This window comes from Nannospalax galili, unplaced genomic scaffold (assembly GCF_000622305.1).
Source record: "Nannospalax galili isolate Female #2095 unplaced genomic scaffold, S.galili_v1.0 scaffold284, whole genome shotgun sequence".
Taxonomy (NCBI): Eukaryota; Metazoa; Chordata; class Mammalia; order Rodentia; family Spalacidae; genus Nannospalax; species Nannospalax galili.
Window position 1 is genome coordinate 255,338 of NW_008354281.1, and position 20,899 is coordinate 276,236.

Genomic DNA, 20,899 nt, shown 5'->3' on the forward strand with positions numbered 1-20,899 from the left:
GTTTCATAAGACTTCTTCATACATCCTAAGATTTGATGCTTTTGAGTGACAGAGCAATCGGGAGACCAAATTCAAATTCTATGTTTAAGAATCCAGAACCCTAGTCTTCAAAAGAAGAGACCTTTGAGAATAGAATAAATAAATTAATAATAAATGGAAGGAAGATTTACTGAGGAGAATGATGACTCCAGGGAGAGAGAACTGGAAGCCTATATCAAACACAGAGCTCAATTCAAACCCTTGGCTCCTCTAAGCAAGGGATTAACGAAACGGCAGCTCATTTCTCAAATCTCTACAACTGAGTCTTGTGGGGCTTTTCTTTCATATTTGCTTTGTTTGGATGGTTGGTTAGGTGAGGTTTGGTTTGATTTGGTTTGGTTTGGTTTTGAAGAATAGTTTTAGTTCAGCACTTTGATCCTTAGCAAGCCTCCCCTTTGATAATATCACAGAAACGGAATATTCTTATCAGTGTAGGAAGGGCCCCAGTGGTTTCTGTGCTTTTTTCTCATTGTACGTACTGCCTACTCATCTCCACTCTGCCCCACCCGCACTCAGCCTGCCAGTGCTAGAGCCCTGGACTAAAAGGCCTAAGACTTTCTGAGCCTTGCTATCTTCTGAAGCCTGATCCCCACCACAAGCACAAAGCACTTCTGAAAAACCTCTTGAATTTGAGAAAATACTTGGTGCATTGTTAGTAACTAAATTACAACTATGTGTGACTGTTTTACGCATCAAATTTTACAGACGCAGGTAGAGTTCTTCAAACACAAGTACAGTGACAGACATAGAGGGGAAGAGTAAGAGCGAGAGATGAGCTCCTAAGAAATGGAGACGAAAGGGGCAAAGGAAGAAAGAAATAAAACGATTGGGTTTTTATTTTTCTTTTTTTACTTCAGAAGCCACAGTTTATTTTTATGTTGTTCACTCCTGCCATCTAGTGGTTACTATATAGTAATGCCTCATATGGGTCTAACGCTGAACAATTATTTTAATTCTACTTCTCCTGGGCCCCTCCTCCACATCTCATAAGCCTATCCTCTTCTAACTCTACTTATTTATATTCTTTATAAATAAAATTAAATTCTTTATAAATCTTATAATTGGTTCTACCCCTTGTTTGCATGGGTGTTGGGTGGTCCACTAGAGGACGAGCAAAACAAAAATGTGATGCAACAAGTCCTGTGCCATGCTGTCTGTGAGGGTCTCGTGTTTGACATTCTCAATAGGAAGCCAAAGCTTGAAAATACGGAACAAATTCTGAAAACTCGCAGATTTCCCTCATTCAGCATCGTTCTATTGGGCAAATTCTCTACTAAAAAAGTAATTTGAAATCCGAATAGTTCAGCCAAAACCTTTTCCTAAATGTAAAACAATATTTATATTTCCTTCTTGGAAGTATCCCTAAGCAAAGGTGTTCAATATAGTAACAAAATGGAATTGTAGTCTTTGTGTCTTCAATAACCAAAAACACCCCTGCCATTTAAAAAATTATGTGCAGAAAAACTCAAACATATTTTACATAATCACTCATCCAAAAATGTTTAAGATGCTTTTAAAAGAACTTGTTTCAAAATTGATAAAATTTGCAAACTTTTCAGAGGCAGTGATACTGAATTTGATACGCAACTGGCAAGGCACTAAAGGACACTGCTTCTCAGGCAAGAAGCCCTGGCTCTAAGGTCTTCAGATAGGTCTTCAGGATTTGCTATTTAGTTCAGCTGCCCTCAAACTTGTGATCTCCCTGCCTCTGCCCCCTGAGTTCTGGGATTGCTGGCATGCACCATCATGCCTGCTCAGTTGCAGAACTTTTCCCCCAAAGACAACTCTCTTTGATCATTCTGCTCATCAGAGCTATAGGTGGTTCTGTTACAAACTCAGCAAGCTAAAGTCTGGTGCCGTGCTGCAGGCTCTGGCCAGTACTGTAAAGATCGCATGGTACTGCAGAAGTAGCAGATGGATCAGTAACAAAGATGACTGTGAAATAAGGAAGTATTACAAGAATTGGACAACTGCAGTGTGAGGCCTGAACTTTAAAATCAGAGACGACAGTTACATATATTTAAAGGGAAGAGAAAAACACAAGTGAAGATCTGTGTAAAAAGTAATAAGCTACAAGCCTGACGGGCTTTCTGGAAGAGAATTTTGCAATGGCATGAAACAGACTCAGGTTTAGATGTGTGGATGACAAGCCCAGAAATTAAAAGTGACCACCTGAAGCAGAAAAACCCATATATGTATTGAAAAAGAGAAGAAGGGACAGACAGGTATTGACCTAGATCTTCAAAAATCACAATGAAACTTTTTAAAAAATGTAACTCACGGGTACAGATACATCTTGTATTTTCTACTGGGAAAGAAATGGTTATTGATCTGTTGTCTTCTTGGAGTCTCTAGGCAGGTGAGATGGAAAAAGCAAGTCACAAAGCCACGCTCATTCAAGTATGCGCCTTGCCAGGTCTCTCCCACAACTGCTTCCCACCGTTAGGCTGGGCATCACGACACTGGTTCCTTTCTGCTTTCTGTCCTCCCTCTTCCAACACTCTGAGCTCCTCTGTGGTCTTTGCTTTTTTTCTTATCTATTACTTTTGTTTTATCTGTGTCAGTGTATTGCCTTCATGTGCATAAGTGCACCTGTGTCATACAATGCCCGTGGAGGTCAAAAAAGGGAGTCATATCCCCTGGAATTGGAGTTACGTACAGTTGTTAGCTGCCATGTGGGTGCTGAGAATTGAACCCAGGTCCTCCACAAGAGAAACCAGTGCTCTTAACCAATAACTCATCTCTTCCATCCCCTTTTTTCTTACTTCTACCTAAGGACCTCTGAGCCTGTGCCTTATTGTCCTTTAAAGCTTTGTCAGTCATGAATCAAATTATCATTTCTTTTGAAAAATTTTCCATTTTACAAATGCTTGACTGGATAGGACTTAAGATGGATGGCAGAATGTATGAGGTCTGGTGTGGGGTGGGGGGCAAGGATGGGGAAGGGGTATAAATTTGATTAAGAACTGTTGTGTGAAATGTACAGAAGTTCAATAAAAATATTTAAAAAAAATTTTCCACTTATCTGTCTAACATCATAAATCACCCAACACTAGTTTTACTCCATCAAATAAACTACATTTTTCATAAGGATAATTTCTCTATTAATATTTTGCATATTTTATTTAATTGCTAAATATCTATTTCCCTTCTAGATTATAAATTCCAGAAGAGCAAGTATTTGAAAGCAGATTTATTGCCTAAATTAATTAGAGCCACTCCCAACAGGAAGCACATGAGTAACTAACTGCAGGAAGTTAAACAAGGAACTATTGACAAATGACCATTAGCCTCTGCTTTGCAGGAACAGAGCAATATTTAGGGACTGGTAACCTGGGACTGTTGTTGTCATTCTTAGAGCTGAAGGTCAAGATGAGTGCATAACTAGAAAGAAACCAGAGAAAAGGGGGCCTGGATGAAGAAGGACCTGCAGTGGAGACATACCCAGCCTATGGAATCCTCTTGTGGAAATCAGTATCTCCTCCTTCTCCTCCATCCTTGAATGCCCTGCTGCAGCCCCTCCAGATCAACCTCAGGGGCACAGAGCAGGGTGGAGATGGTTCAAGAGCAGGTCTGCGGAGGCCCTGAGAACATATCCAGCAGGACACCATATTCAGTGCAGTGAGCAGGACCTGACATAAGGTAGAAGCTAAATATGTGCAGTCAGTGACTAGCATCATTTCTAGGAATTCAAACTTAAACATCTGCCTTTACAAAATTCAAGTTTCAGCTCAGTAGCAGACTAAAGATACCTATTTCTCAGACTAACAAAAAGGAGCTAGACTTGCTGGTTGCTAAGGACAAATGTCTGGTTGTACAGTGCATTATAAGGACACAATGGAAACCTTTCAGAGACATCAGATGGTGGGACTTCAAACTGGATGAAGCAAAGATGTACACATTAGAGGATGGCAGTTCATCAATATTTGATAAGCCTTTGCAGAAGGTTCCACCATTTCTGAAGAGCTTTACATGCCCTATCTCATTCGAGTCTCCACACCTCACAACAGAACAAAGAATGTCTTCATCTCATAAAACAACGTCCTTGAGTTAATTTACATGCCTTCTCCAAGCTCATATAGCTATCAGGATCAGGGATATTCAGGTACAGAGAAAGGGACAAGAAACTTGTGAGAAAAATGGAAATATAGTCCTACAGACTCCTGGGATCCTGCTCATTTGAACCTACAGCAATGGTTTCAGCATGCACAAGACCCATGCAAACTGAAGCAGACAAAAACCCAGCATAGAACTTGGGAAATGGAAGGTTGACCCCAATCTGAGCTGAAGAAATATTAGCAACTGATTACTGCTGGGTGAGGAAGAGCTGATCTTACTAAAGTGAGGGATTCTAGAAAAACTGACTAGACCTCAGTAGATGAATTTGCACTGAGGGACATCTGGGTACACTAACAACAGAACACAATAGACCTTTACACAAATGATCGAATGTATGAATCCCAGTGGGGGGCTATGGGAGAGTTCCAGTAGGGAAGGGAGTATAAAGGTAACTAAGAGTTATTGAGATGTTCTGTATGAAATACATAAAAACTCAATTAAAAATTAAAAATAATAAATAATAAACAACAACAGCAACAACAAAAAAACAAACAACAATAAAAAAATGGGCACTGAAGAGATGAACTTTGAAGCTAAGTTGATCAAGAGGTTTTGTAGATGGCTAATATGCTCTGTTCCTGTGGTTGTCTACTTTGATGGAGTCTTTGAACCATCTGTATTAGTAAGAGAAATAAAAATGAAATAACAGATGTCATGAAGGGAGGAAAAAGTCCAAAGTCTATGTAATCTGTCTGAATAATTCAAAACCTAAGGAGTTGACAGCTACATAATAAAAATGCCTTCACAATGAATGCTCTCTTTCCTGCACGCACCCTAAATCTTGCCCATGAATTTCAAGTGTGGTACAAAAACTCAATTCTAAATGACAGAAATCCTCATGAAATACTGAGAAACAAGGCTTTCACTTCTCAAATATTAAATTTGCCAATATCATAGAGATCTAAACTAGCAGGGGCTAAGCCACAAACAGAAAACTCCTTTTTAGCTATTGGGATTCACTCACTCACCTTGTAATCCATTTAATCTTTCTGTAACACCTGACGCCAGTATTTGACTATCATTTTTTTTGTATTAGTTGTAGGAGGAATGTAAGATCTCCTTTGTTTCATTCCTCCTGCCTGCTTCTCCACAAAGACAATAAAGCTCACACACAGGCTGTCCTTGAAAAATCTCAATGAGACAGGAGATGAAGATGCAACGTTGGGCTAGGCAAAATGGCCGAGCAGGTAAAGGCACATGGCACCAAGTCTGAGGACGTAAGTTCAATCCTTAAGTCCCACATTATGGAAAGGGAAAACTGACTCTTGCAAGTTTTCCTCTGGCCTCCACACATGTGTCACGGTATGTGCGTGCATGTGCATACACTATAAAATATAATATTTAATAATGTGATTTAATAAAAGGCCTGACACTTCTGGAGACTCATATAGGAATGGCGCTGAGCCATGTTCTCAGCCAGGTCTTCCGAGTGGCCTCAATCATGCCCAGACTTTCTGTGCCAGCCTTTGTAGGCTACATTCAGATTTAGTGCACCTGGTGTGGTTATCTGAGACTAAAAGACTGTCTACCAGCGAAAACCATTTATGTGGCTTATACCAAAAAATGAAGAGATGCACCCAAAATAGAACGATTAAAATTCACTTCTTGAAAAAAATCTGGAGGTGTATCCTGAGGGGCATCATTCAGAAACTACTTTGGAAAGGATCATTTGAACGTGTTTCCCCTGTGGCGATGAAAACCCTGATTTGCATTACTCAATGAGCTTCATCGCAATTAATCTGAAATCCTTGCCCCCTTGCTCTCTATTTAAGCTGAACAGCATGGAACAAAACAACTGGAAAATGAACTTTCCTGCATGATTATTCACAAGCTGCATTCCATAGCTGATAGCTGATATTCATAAAGTTTGTTCTGAGACCAAAGACAATTAAATGAAAACCCTGATTTGCATTACTCAATGAGCTTCACCGCAATTAATCTGAAATCCTTGCCCCCTTGCTCCCTATTTAAGCTGAACAGCATGGAACAAAACAACTGGAAAATGAACTTTCCTGCATGATTATTCACAAGCTGCATTCCATAGCTGATAGCTGATATTCATAAAGTTTGTTCTGAGACCAAAGACAATTAATTGGACAGAAACTTAATTCTGCAGTCTAAGCCATAGGATTAAATAATCTACCCCACAAATGAGCAAATTCATATCATGGCTGATTATTTCCTTTAGGATATAGGCTGAACCTTTTGCTATTCAACTATTCTACTTACTAAATGAGAGTGATTACGATGCTCTGTACTGCAAGTAGGACACCCTGGAATTAGCTCTGAGCTAGGCACAATTACAGCTGGCTTTTGAGTGGGGACATTAGAAAAACTGTCATAGGGAGGCTCATCTATCTGGTAGGATGACTGTAGAAGTAGGGCTCAGATTTAAAACGACTTTAGGATGTGTGATTTGAAAGACTTGTTCATTATTCCCAGGCTTCCATTTCTTCATCTTTAAAAGAATAATAGGACATAGCTGCATTGATGGCTGAGAGAAGACAAAGGGATAACATGTGTGGAATACATGGTTCAGAGCCACATCATAGGTCTGTGGAGCATGGACGACTCATGTAGTTTCTATCACACAAGTCAGGGATTGTATTTGTTACTTTTCTGTTGCTGTGAGAAAGTACCCTGACCAAGAGAGCTTATAGAAGGAAGAGTTTATTTGGCTTATGATTCCACAGGAATAAGAGTCCATGATGGCAGGGGAGACATGGCAAGAGGCAGCCTGTGCAGAAAGCTGAGGGCTCACATTTTCAAGCACTCACAGGAAGCAGAAAGAGACGAACTAGAAGTGGAACAATACTATAAACTCTCAAAGCTTGCTTCCAGTGACGACATCCTCCAGGAAGGCCATCCCTCCCAAACCTCCACAAACATTGCCACCAACTGGAGCCAAATATTCTAATACTTGGAGTCTATGGCGGAAATTCTCATTCGAACCATCATAGGGACATAGGGCACTTTCCTCTGTAAGGCTTCTCCAGGACTGTAGCAAATAACGACACATTTCCCCTTGCATGGCTTGATCTCTTCTCTGTCCTGCATATTCTCTTCCCCAAATCATTATCTTGCCCAACTTCCTCCTCAGAGTTGAGGAAACCAATATAAGCTTAGCACCTGCAAGACTCACCTACCTCTACTCCTATGCAAGCTTTGGATCTTTGACCAAAGAAGAGTAGGGGAAAGAAGTAAAAAAGTAGGACCCTACAGTGGGAAGAGGGGGCAAGTTTGGGCTCCAAAAACCATAGAAATTATCAAGTCTATTAAGGTATCTGGCTGCTACTTTTCCTTGATTGTCACTTGAAATAATCTAGCAATGCTTTATCTCTGTAGTTGTGTTCTTTATTAGTGCTCATTTTTAATTTATTTGCACTCTTCCACCCTCACTAAATTATAAGCTTTACAAGATTTTGTAAGTCATTTTGTACACTATCCTTCTCCCCCAAAAACCCCACCCAGAGTAATTAATATGTCTTTGTGTTCTGCCAAGTTAATTCTCACTTCTACTATTAGACTAATTATCACCTTTTATTTTTATTGTACATTCCTCTCTACCATAGTCCCCTTCCTCTAGTACAGCTAACTCACATTCCTCACCCAGAGCTCACCACACCTTCTAAGTCTACTTCACCTACAGCAGAACCGTTATCAGCTACTTCAGAGACTGACTCCTCAGCCTGGTACCCTTCCTCATCCTTCTCTTTCCTGTTCCTTGCCTGTCTCCCCTCACACATGACAGTTTAGAAGAAACCTAGCTAGTTGAGCATAAGCTAGCTGCAAATTTCAAGTGGGCCTTGGAGATCCCTGAATTCAGCTGTTATTCCCTGTCTACAAAGAGGATTCCCAGCTGGCCTTGCTCCCCTGCATTTCCTCTCATAACACCATTTCACCACCTCCCAATTTCTATTTCTCTTTCAGAACATTCATTTAGGCTGTCAGCCTTCTATCCTATGCAAAACCTGAGATCTGTCTTCATACCACCCATCAAAAGCCTGTGAGAGTCTGTGCAATACAGTGGTCAGAGTCTATCCCAAGGTGATGCCAACTCCTTCCTCCCCAAAGTGCAACCTTGGGAACTCGACTTGCCCTCACTGAACTTTCTCATCTGGTTGATTCAGACAGTGGTGTTCTCTACTCAGACCATTTTCATAAAGGCTTAATACATGTTAATGCATAAAGCCTGGCACAGGTAAGCACTAGAGAAGTGTGTCCTGATTACTGCCTGGACCTTCTTGAATTATCAGTCTCATCTCCTGCTACTTCCCCCTTCACTCTGTGCACAGCCATGACCCCGAATGCAATGCTTATTTTGCTCTTGCCTAGCCTACTCCCTCTGACCTCTGCTCCTCCTGGTCCCTTTGGTTAGTATTTGTCATCCTTAGGTTTCAGTTTCCAAGCTTTATCTTAAAACAAAGCCTTCCAGAACTTCCAAGACCACAGCACCAGACCTTACTTGGCACCATTAGCTCAGCATGAATACTTAACATTTACATTTAGGTAGCTTATTTTCTTCTCTGTATTTATCTTGGTTGCAGCAGGCTATAAATCCTTTGAAAGCAGGAAGCCTTTCATTCATGGTTCAATTTCCTGTATCAAGTTCAGCACAGGTACTTGGAAGATGCTCCACACATGCTCCCTCAGCAAATGTCAAAAGGAAAATAAGCAACATAAAGACAAATTTTACCACTTACACATATTTTAATATTGAGCATAAATGCTCATAAAACTGTAGTCTACTCCTTTTTGTTTTCAATTATAACATCTTCAAGGGAGTTTTAAGATCATCTTTATCAAGAGCATGCTGGGAGCTTGATGAGGGGAATGAAAAAAGTCTTCCCAAATGAACAAAGCCTTGTGCTTCCTCATCCTTTGTACACACCGTGCACAGCAGATATGGATGAGTCAGTCCTTCCAGAGTTACCAGAAAGGGATGAGAATAATGCTTCCTGTTAGACTACCTCATGTCACTTAGAGACCTGTAAGTGCTTCTTTGATAGTGATGATCAGAATCTTGGAAAAATAAAGTTGTTTAGAATAATAATAGTCCTGGCTGTTCTCTTTGGTTATGAACTGATTTTTAACAGGAAGATGGAGAAGGAAAGTCAAAGACCCCATCATTCCCATCTTCCAAAGAACTCCATAAAATACTCCTTTTGGTCCTCTTTTTTGGGTTTTGGTCAGTCTTTTTAAACATAGTTTCATTCCGAGAGAGAGGAACAAAGTTCCCTGGAATTTATCTCTTTCTACTTTCATATTATCTTTGCTCATCCCCTTCACGGCAAGCTTTCCCAAATGAGATATCTGCAGGTCATCACCTCTCCTTCAGCCCTCAGCCTTCCTGTGTCCGAGCTTCTGTCTCCATATGTATTCTGTGTCAACTGTTCTGTGGAGATCCTTTTTCAGCATCCTCTTATTTAATCTCTTAGCAGGGTCTTTCTACTCCACCATCTTTCCCTACACACTCTAATCTGGCTTCTATCACACCCACCCTGCTGTAACTTTCCCAACAAGAGTATCTAAGACCTCTCCAGTAGCTAAAGCCATGGGCATTTCCAGTAATCAATGTTCTTGACTCAGTACATTTGATACAGTTGGTTTCTCTTCCTTTTCTTATACATGTACTTTCCTTAGCCCCCTTTCCTGTCTTTCAATTCCTTCTATTTATCTCAACCATTATGTGTGAGAATTCTTCCAGGTCCATCTAACCTAAAGCCATCCTCCACAATTCCTTTTTTTTTTATTTACAGATTTTACTATTTATTTGTTGTAATGGAATATTTTTATTAAATTTTTGTGTATTTCATACAGAACAATTCAATCTTAATCATCTTTATACCCCCTTCCCCACTAGAACCCTCCCATAGCATTCTTCACACTGGAATTTGTACATTCTGTCATTTGTGTTAAGGCCTATTGTGTCAAGTTAGTATCCCCAGATATCCCTCAGCACAAGTTCATCTACTGAGGTCTAGTCAACCTATCTAGAGTCTCTCACTTTAGGAAGATCAGCTCTTCCACACCTAGTAGTAAGCAGTTGCCAATATTTCTTCAGCTAAGATTGGGGTCAGCTGTCTATTTCCCTAGTTCTATGCTGGGTTTTTGTCTGCTTGAGTTTTCATGGGTCTTGTACATGCTGACACCACTGCTGTAGGTTCATATGAGCAGGATCCCAGGAGCTTGTATGACTCTATTTACATATGGTAATGCACCTCCTCCCTGGTTCTTACAATCTTTCAGCCCCTCTCCCACAATAGTCCCTGAGCCCTGGGCAGATGTAGTTTAATACAGGAGTCCTGTCCAAAGACTGGCATTCCACAGACCCTTAGTCTTTATGATCTGGCCATTTGTGACCTTTTGTGTTCCTGACCCTCTGTTGCATGAGGGAGCTTCATTAATGAGAATTGAGATATTCGCTATTGTCCTCTTTATCCCTTGTTCTATGTTCCATGAGCCTTAGGTGTAGGGATTACATTGTAGATGTGCCACTTAGACTTGGGCAATTCACAGACACTGTCTGTGACAGTTGTGGAACTCTGTAATAGTCTCCATCTGATGCAAAAGAAGCTTCTTTGATAAGTGGTGACTGGGATATTTGTCTGTAAATACAAGGACACATATTTTGCACATAGTAAGAAAACACATTAGTCTAGGGATGTAATAGTCTTGGGGTTTTTGCTAAGATCTATGATCTCTCCAGCCACATGTATTTGGCTATTCTTACAGTACCCACAGATTTTGCCTGCAAATCAGACCTAAGGATTCAAGTCACATTTCCTCTCTGCCATCCCACCTACTAATTCTGCTTCCCCATGTTTGGGCTGTTTCTCAAAGTGCTTCCTATGTCTCTTCCTGTTTAACTGTATGGTCTTAAACACCCAAAAGGAAAGTATAACCAATACTTACAACTCTTGAAGAGACCTAATGGAAAGAGTTTTCTCATGGAGTTGGGTGGCTAAAAGGGTGAGCCTGGCACCTCTAAGTTCTGTATGATTTACTGACACTCACTCTCCACATTTGTAATATAATTAAACCAGGCATTCCTTATTGGTTCCTCTCGATCTAAAAACATCTCCTCAGTCTTCAACTACATTATTTCTTACTCCTTTACATAATTTAATTGCCCATCCCTTTCCAGAAACAAAAGTTGCTTCTTAGGTAAAAACCACAAATCCCTAACCCACTAGATGAAAATTTGTCTCCTTTTATATGGACCTGTTCCAAATTTACTTTGTAGTTAATGTAATGGACTGTGCACGCAATCCACTTCTGTGAATCGGTTCAACTAATATTGCATTCCTGCATTGCATTTGAAAACAGAATGCTAATAAGAATAGCATTATACTAGGCTCAGAACACCTAAATAATTTAACAGTACACACATTAAAGCATCTCACTGTACTCCATATGTACATGCAATTAAAATTTGTTAATTTGCAATAAGACATTGATTAAAAAATACTACATAAATTCATAAATTCTTGGAAAAGGTCTATCCTGACATTCTAAAATTTACCACAAGAGGGCAGAATTGATTCAGTTCTGGAGTTCATCTTTTTTTAAATTATTTATTTAATAACCACATGATTAGAAGAAGATTTCATTACAGCATTAACATATTCAATGACAATTTCCAAAGCAAAGATGCATCTCCTTCAAAATTAGGTAAATTTTTAGGTTCACAGTTGAATTAATATAGTTTCACATATTGAGGAGTTCGTCTTTTCAAAGCATCAAAGGGGATACACCAATGCATGACAGATGGGAGTATAAATCAGTAAAATTTTTCTCAAAAGTAGCATAGAATCTTCTACAGGAATAATAAAAATGCTCATAGAACTTGGACTTGTATTCAGCTAACAGAAATGCTTTTATAAACTATGACTTTATCTGAATATGAGATATTAAACAAAAAAGCAATTAATATGGTATTTACATTATTCTGGATTGAGGGTATGCAAAAATAAAAATTATGCATTCATAAGAAGCAGAAACAAGTGTAAAACACTAGAGATTCTTTTAGGAAGATAGAATTTTAGGTGATTTCTAATTTTCAATGTCATACAGTCTTGCATGTACCATGCATTTTTAATCCCTTTGCCTAGAACAGAGTTTAAGCTAGATATTATATACATTTAGGACCTTCTTAAATATGCTCAGCTCTGCTTATAATACTGTGACAATTGGAGCATGAGCCACAGAGTAAGCACTGCCAAAAAGCACAACATGCAGGACTGGAGAGATGGCTCAGCGGTTAAGAGCACTGGCTGCTCTTGAAGAGGACTCAGGTTGGGTTCTCAGCACACACATGGCAGCTAACAACTGTCTGCAACTCCAGTTCCAGGGAATCAGCCACCCTCTTCTGACCATTGCAAAATATGAGTGTACTTGCATGCATGCAGGCAATATGCTGCTATACATAAAAAACAATAATAAATAAATAAATAAATAAATAAATAAATAAAATTTTTAAAGCACACAGTGCCACGGTAATGCACTCACTCTTTCAAACAATGCATACCAAGAATCAAGTATTGCAGGCATAACACCAGAACCTGGCATTCAAAATCAAATAAATAAAACAAAGAGCCTGCCTCTGAACAGTTTGTGGTCCACAAGGACAATAGCCACAAGAAAAGAGTGGTCTGATGAAAGCATGTATATAAGACTTTGTGTTCATCAGCTTTCTATCACTGTAACAAATAGCTGAGTAGATAACTTATAAATAGAAAAGGGTTGTTTTGGAAAAAATCTTTGTGGGTAGGGGTTGATTGGGACCATTGGTTTGATCCGGTTGCAAGGCAGGAGCATGTGGCAAAGCAAAACCCACCTATCTTATGGAGAGAAAGAAAGATGAAGAACGAAAGAAAGAAAGAAAGAAAGAAAGAAAGAAAGAAAGAAAGAAAGAGAGAGAGAGAGGGAGGGAGGGAGGGAGGGGGAGAGAGGGAAGGAAGGAAGGAAGGAAGGAAGGAAGGAAGGAAGGAAGGAAGGAAGGAAGGAAAGAAGGAAGGAAGGAAGGAAGGAGGGAGGGAAAGTGGAGGGAGAGGGGAGGGAGGGATAGAATGACTGAGGTCCCCAATCCCCTTCAATGACACATCTCCAGTGACCTAAAGACCTCCCGTTAGACCGTACTGACCTTCTTCACCCTCTTCTTTTATATTCCTTCATTAGCATCCTATGTATAGTGCAGCTAGCCACCTTGATTTTGGCCCCTTGTTTACTACCCAGAAGTTGGTTAAGATAATGTGTTGTGATTTGAATGTTACATGGTCCCTGACATGTATGTATTATGTATTTAAATACTTGGTCCTGGTTGGTGGCACGTTTTGGGAAGTTGCAGAAACTTTAGGAGGTGTCTAGCTAGAGGAAGTTCAGCTTCCTGAATTACCAAGACATGAACAAGTCCTGCTGCAGGCTCCCATCATGCCACATGCTATGCCTTCCTCGCTATGATGGGCTGTAGTCCTAGTACCTGTGAGTCAAAACAAATTCTTCCTCCGTTAACTTGCTTCTGTCATGTACTTGGTGATAGTGAGGAAAAATGTAACTCATTGTGCTTTATTTCTGCTCCTTTTTCTCTGAACTCTGGAGACTGTATTATTCTTTGTGCTTTTCTACCACCATTCCAGTAGAGTCTGAGAAGTTTGGAGAGGTAGCCCCATGTGTTCATCTCTATTTGGATCACAAGCAAAGTTTAGACTTATCCTGTGACAACCCAGCCCACTGAGAGCTACTAATAGGAGTAACTAGATATTTGTCTCTGGCTTAGTGTGGAAAATACATTCAGAGCATGAGGTTAATGATCCTCAAAGCACTGACATTCATTTATTCATCAATTCAGTAAATATTAGTTGAAATCTACTAAAGGGCAGGAATGAAGGCTGGCATTTTCATACAGGAAATGAGAGACAATTCTTGCTCTGTGGGGACCAGAGCCTTGTGCCCACTGCAGTCCTGTAATCTTACAGTGGCACTGTGAAAGAGGACCAAGAAAGGCTTCTGGAGGGTGACATTTGAGAGAGGCTTGCAAAGCAGAGTCTGTTTATTATGGAAAATTAGAGCAAGGTTGTGAAAAGGAATTGGGCATATGCAAAACTTTAGATATTTAGCTATATCTGAGGACAAATAGGAGCAGGAGACAAAGCTGACAGCAAGTAGAAACCAAGGTCAATCAAATGCCACGATAAGATGTCAATAAGCAGACCTGATGGTGAACCAATGATAATACATTACAAGTAAGGAAATAATGTAATCAAGCTTCTCTTTTAAAGTGATTGCTCAAATCTAATTTTGGAGAAAGGATTGAAGAGGTGGATAAGTTAACATGTGAGGCTGTTAAGATAACTTCAGGCATGAGTGATATACACAGCACTTCTATTGCACCAACATAAGATAATATTCATGAAAAACACGAATGCGTTGAAAAAAAAGTGAAGCCATGCAATAATAGTGTCAGTATACAATCTTTATTTTGTTTTGCCAATATAATAAGTATGTATAGTGTTTATTATAATTGTCTTAAAGGTGAGGAAACTGAGGGTCAAGCGATTAAGTGAGTTAATAAAGAATCACAACTCAGGGTAAGTATCAGAATCTTAAGTCAAATCCAAATTGACCTGACGTTCAAATTGGGGCACTTTGAAACTGCACCCTATGTTGACCACTGTCTCTGGACAACTGACTTAGGATCTGGCAATTGACTTGGTGGAAATGCAGATGAAATTCAGAGACATAAGTACCAATACCATCTAGATCTTCAGTTCTATGATTCTATTGTTCTCCAGTATGGAGGTCGGGTCTACAGAACCACAGCTAATCCAGAGCAGGACTGACAGCAGGGAGCGAAAGAAGAGATGTGGCCCTGCAGGTCCCTGACATTACTTGATTTCCATTCCCATTAACTGGCAGACCAGGCTACATTATTTAGGATAATTAACTATGAGTCTCTCAGGAATATGCCTGTTCTTCCTCTCAGGCCCCTCTAATAGAAAGATAAGTCTAAGAGAAAGGACAAAATATCTCCATGAAAATGAATCCTCAGTCTTAGCTCCCACAGTAAGGCCATCTTTAATTTTTTCTCCCTCATCCTCCTATGCCTTGATAATGTCATCGTTTTAATATGATTTCTGAGGCTGACGAGCTCTGAGGAACTTGCATTAAGCAATTACCCCAGGGATCAGCAAGTACAAGGCCATGATATTTACTTTAAATTTGCAATTTGGTGGATATGTCAAGGTCTTTATAAACAAAACTGACTTTTTCTGGGTTAGCAAATGAGCACCGTGTCCAGAATAATCATCCCCACATGAAGAATGACATGTCTGTATATTCTACCTTCTTCATTGGTGACAAGACCCATTTCAAGCAATTTGTGAAATAAATTCTCAAGATTAAATGGGAATAATGCCTAGGTTGCTTTACCATGAAGTAAAACAATTTTTATAAGGCATGAATGTTGAGTTAAGAAAGGGTCTATACTAAAGATCTGCAGTAAAGAGCTGCCTCATTCTTTGATAGATTTTTGTCCCCTAGTATTTTACAAGGTAATAACATGAGAAAAGCACTTGTCATTTGAATGTGGGGTGATCTCAAAGACACCCCATGTGGAACCCTAGCTGATGAGCTGTATACAGCACTGTTTAGGAACCAACCACTCGAGTAATTCTGTAGCAATTTTTCTTTTTTGGTGAACAGAGGAAATAATTTAAATTTTTAACTTAATTGAAAGAGAATCTTCCTGGAAATTCCACTTTTAGTTTTATGCCCAGAATAATTGAAAGCAAAGATTCAAAGAGATATTTGTGAGCCAATGTTCATAGTAGCATTATTGGCAATAGCTAAAAAGTAGAAGCAACCAAGAACCTCTCCACAGACAAATACATAAAAATATGGTGAATATTCATCTGTAAATATAAGGAGCCATAGCTATCATATAGTAAGAAATCACATTTGTCTATGGACATGACAGTCTTAGGGTTTTTGCTTAGATCTTTGACCTTTCCAGCCCTGAGAATTTGACTATGTTTACAGTACCATGCATGAGTTCCCTCCCATTGAGATGGCTTTAAATCCAATTAGGGTAGCTGTTGATTACCCCCAAAATAAAAGTGCCACTACTGCACCAATGATATTGCTGTGCCTTAAACAATGTTTAAGTCATGTTGTGGTTATTAGGCCTTAAAGCTGGGGCTGGACCATAGATTAATGTTCTCCCTTAGCAGCTTGCATAATGTCCTCCAAAACTATGAGAGCTGGCCTTCAGGGAGGAGGCTTCCAGGTCAGTTCCAGCTCTGTTGCTCCAAATCCTGTGTCCAAAGTATTTCCTGTGTTCAGCAATGTGGTCTTACCTTCAAGTTCTGGGAGGCAATCAAGGGCTGCGGCAATAGCCTGTGTAATTTGGGGAGTTTCTTGGACTACCCTGGCCAGCAATGAGAAGGGAGATTTTTCCTGTCTGGCACTTTTTCTTGTTATATGGCCTTCAGTAGGCTTTTGAACTAATTCATTTCTCTCTGGTTTTTAACACTAGCTAAGCATTATTTATCTCTCCTCTCTCCCTGCCTAACCCTTCCTCTCCCTTTTCCAGTTAAAGTAACCCCCCATTTTCCCCATTTCACCCTTGATAATTCTATACCTAAGGCTCATGGAACACAGTGGAACAAGGGTGTAGAAAGAATACTAATTCATCTCTCAACTCTCATCAGTGTAGCCCCCTCATACAACAGAGGGCAACCGATGCAAAAGGCCACAAATGGCCAAAGTGTAGAGAATAAGAATCTACAGAGTGTGAGCCCTTGGACAGGACTCATATATTAAACTCCACCCACCCAGGGCACATTTTGGAAGAGGGGGTAGAAAGACTTTAAGAGCCAGGGAAGACTCATGTTCATATGGAAACAGAGTCTTAGAGGTTCCTAAGACCTTGCTCATATGAATCTACAGCAATGGTGTCAGTATGTACAAGACCTATGCAAACTAAAGCAGACAGAAACCCAGCATAGAACTGCTGAATAGGCAGTAGGCCCCAATCATAGCCTAAGAACTACTGGCAGCTGATTACTGTTGGGTGAGGGAGAGTTGATCTTTTTTAAGTAAGTGACTCTAGATAGAATGACTAGACTCCAGTGGATGAGTTTGCACTGAGGAACATCTAGGTATACTAACCTGACTAATAGATAAGCCTTAGTATAAATGAGAGAATGCATGAAATCCAGTAGTGGGGAGATCCATGACAGGGTGTTGATAGAGGAGGGGTTATAAAGAATTAAGATGTTTTGTATGAAATACACAAAAATTCAATAAAAAATTTTAAGAATATGGTATAATAGAATAGCAGTCAGACTGTAAAAGGAAAACTTTTGATACATACAAAAATATAGATGGATCTTGAAAACTGTATGCCACTGAAATAGGTGAAACAGCAAATACTGTCTAATTCCATGAGAACAGGCACATTCATAGAGACAAGAGAAGACAGGCTAACTTGGAAATGGGAAAAAGAATCATTGTTTATTGGGTATAGAGACTTATATTCAAGATAATGTTAAGTTTTGGATACAAACAGGAGTGATGGTTCCACAACATTGTGATTATAACTAATGCCACTAAAATGTACACTTACAGATTATTACAATGTTAAATGCTATATTTTGTATATTTTATCACAGCATCCTTTAGAAATAAGTCTATCTTGTCTTATCCTAAAAAATACTTAGAGTCTATACAGTGTGGTGGCAGCTGGTCCAGGACTATAAACTACAATAAATGAGATAAACAGAAATAGTTTACAACCTTTTTAATTAATGGACTCTTGATAAATTTTCTGGAAGCTATGGAGCCTCTCGGGAGAAGACACTATGAAGAAAAAATAAAGTATACTGCTGTAGGAAATTTACAGAACTTATAGCTCCTAGAAGACCCCTTATTGAGCTTGATTTAGAGAGCAGTCATGTTACAAGATTCACAACACCATAGCCACTTTTACAAGGTACCTGTTATCATCTGCTTGTGAGGTGTCTCTCTGGTCAAACACATAGGCTCATGTGTTTGAACACATGGTCCCCAGCTGGTGGTGCTATTTGGGGGACAGTGAAGGGCGCTGTCTCCCTTTAAGACATGGTAGATCCAGCATATAGAAATATATGCTAGAGGGGTATAGTGCAGTCTGATTCTGGCCCAAGCTCTCTGAGTTCCCTTTATATGCGCCCACCATAAGTTCCGTCATGTCTTCCCCACCAGCATGGTCTATACCATCTCAAACCTTGAGCCAAAGTTAAACCTCTCCTCTCTTAAGAGGTTCTTGTCAGGTATTTTGCATAACAGTGAGAAAAGTAACTAATAGAGTAACAGAGATTCTCACAAGGATGTGATGTTCAAATTCAACTGAAGTCCTACAGAAAAACTAAAATCACAGATGGGATAACAGAAGAAAAGGATACCCATGGCACACAAGGAAGATTTCAGCTTTGCTGAGCTGAGTGCGTATGTCACAGCCTGAGATCATGCATGATGAATGGTAATAATGTTAGTGCAAAATATAAAGGATCCAACCACGTGGCTTAATCTCATGGCAATATAGCCTTGGTAATAAGCTATTGCATTCATCTTTTCAGAACTATTTTTGAGACCTGCCTGCACACAGCTGTCTTTTTCCCCCCAAGGAAAACTTAATAACATCCTTTCTGAGTGAAAAGGGGTTTTTGTATCCGGTTGTAATTTGAAAAGGAACAACTAAAATTATACATTTTGGAGTAATGTGGGAAATAAATACCCCTTTATTACCGGTTACGAAGTTCTATTCTTGTAGTGCTACTTAATGCTTACTATTTTCTGTGAATTTTTTAAATGGGCAGCATTTATATGTTCTTAGTAGAAATTGATACTTTATAATCCTGGGTTAAATTTTTCAACATATTTGAAGTATTTTAAGTAATTGTCTCTATTTCTAGATTCCAATTTATTAAACAGCATGCATGTTGGTTTATTCTTAGCAAATGAAACAGTAACAACATTTGAATGCAAACTACTTTTATCACATCTCTATTAAATGTACAAATCAGCAACTAGTGATGTTAAAAAAAGAGAATTATGAGAAGTAATATGAATTGTATATTTGAACTTTTCAGATAAATAATGGGTCTTTCAGAGTTTTATGAAAATGGAACACCACAAAGTCAAATGACACATATAATTAAGCCTAGCTTGACTACAGCACTTGTCCAGTCACAAATCTAAATATACTATTGTGTTTTATTCCAAGTCCATGCTAGTCCTGCCATATAATCTAACAAATCTAGCCTGACAGCTGTGTTTTCCATAACAACATCTACCCCTGAGGCATGGCATCCCATGTCCACTGCCCTGCTGATCTCACTGACTTTTATCTGTATTTAATCCTTTCCCTACCAAATCAAGACAAACACCATAGACTATGGGCCAAGAAGCTCATTCCATCACATTCTGTCTCTAATGTAGCCACTGTAGAGCCAACCAAGACATGCTCCATTTGCACAAAGTTAATGCCCTTTGCTCACAAAATGGCCAGAAATAAATGTGATTACTTAAAGATGTATTTAGTCTCTTTAATAAGAGATTTAACCTTATAACTGTAGTTATATAATGGTCTATAAATAGCCGCCAGAAATTCTTTCTTAACTCTGCCTGGCAACAATATGACAAAAGATGAAGGTGAACAGTACTTGTGAAAGCACTGTGCATGTCTTTTTTGATATGTAAAATGACATAAGAAAGGGTGCAATTAAATTTGTATAGTAATGGTTTTATTTTGATGGGTTTCTTCTATTTCAAGTTACAATGTATCTCCATTTAGTGTAGAAATAGAAAAGTTCATTTTTGAGTAGTTTTAGTTAAATTAAAAAACAGGTATATATTAATGAATGCCATTAAGTAAATAAAGACTACAGGCATATTGGCATAGCAAAAATGTGGAAAGCAATGGGGAAAAAAGTAGATATTTTATGATGATACAAAGAAAGAATAACTGTGCTTGAATCGGGAAAGCAGGGAAACAGAAAGTCATCCAGACAAAGAGGGACCACCATGTGTGTGACATGTATGAACATCCTAGATTAACATGGCTGGAGAACTGGATAGGGTGGGTAACAGACAAGGAATAAGAGACAACAAGGACCCATACCATAAAGGCCTTCTTTAGCAGTCCAAAATCTTTATCAACAATGACAGACCATTAGTGCCACCAGAATGTTCTAACCTGGAAGTAACAGACTGACTCCATATTGTGAGAAAATGGCACTGGCAGCACTTAAGGCAGGGTAGGACACTGTGAGAGAGTGTAGATGTGGAGACATAAAGGAAAAGACCAGGAGATGGTACTTCACAGAGACATTTATGAATTACAAAAGACAGCATAAAACATCATTAGAAAACAAGTAATCATTCATACGTATTACAGCTCTTCAAAAAGCCCCTCCAATGCAATAGAAATATATAAATATCATTATTAGGGTAATTCATGAGAATAACGAGTAATTCATATAATAAACATGTGGCTGGTGACATAAGAAAACACTAGATTTTGCTGACATTCAGTAAAATGTTACATTGAAATAATAAAGTACAGATATTTGAGCATTAGGTTGTTAAAAACTGATGATATTAAGAATAATAGAAATGAAATATTTTCATATAATGTTAGTGAAGGTATAACTCATGAAAAATATACTATCAGGTAAACTATCACCATTATCATCAGGGT

General features: G+C 39.0%; 1 protein-coding gene across 8 annotated transcripts in view; it reads right to left on the bottom strand.

Annotated features, from left to right (window-relative positions):
* LOC103748743 (protein SMG5) overlaps positions 1-20,899 on the bottom strand; it is a 122,274-nt gene that overhangs the window by 31,071 nt on the left and 70,304 nt on the right. Inside the window, exon 1 of one of the 8 annotated variants that reach the window (XM_008851490.2) lies at positions 3,484-3,590. The exons of the other annotated variants lie outside the window; for them this stretch is intronic. The gene's annotated coding sequence lies outside the window, so the exon portion shown is untranslated. Of the gene's footprint in view, positions 1-3,483; positions 3,591-20,899 lie in introns of those variants that run through there. 8 annotated transcript variants of the gene reach the window in all.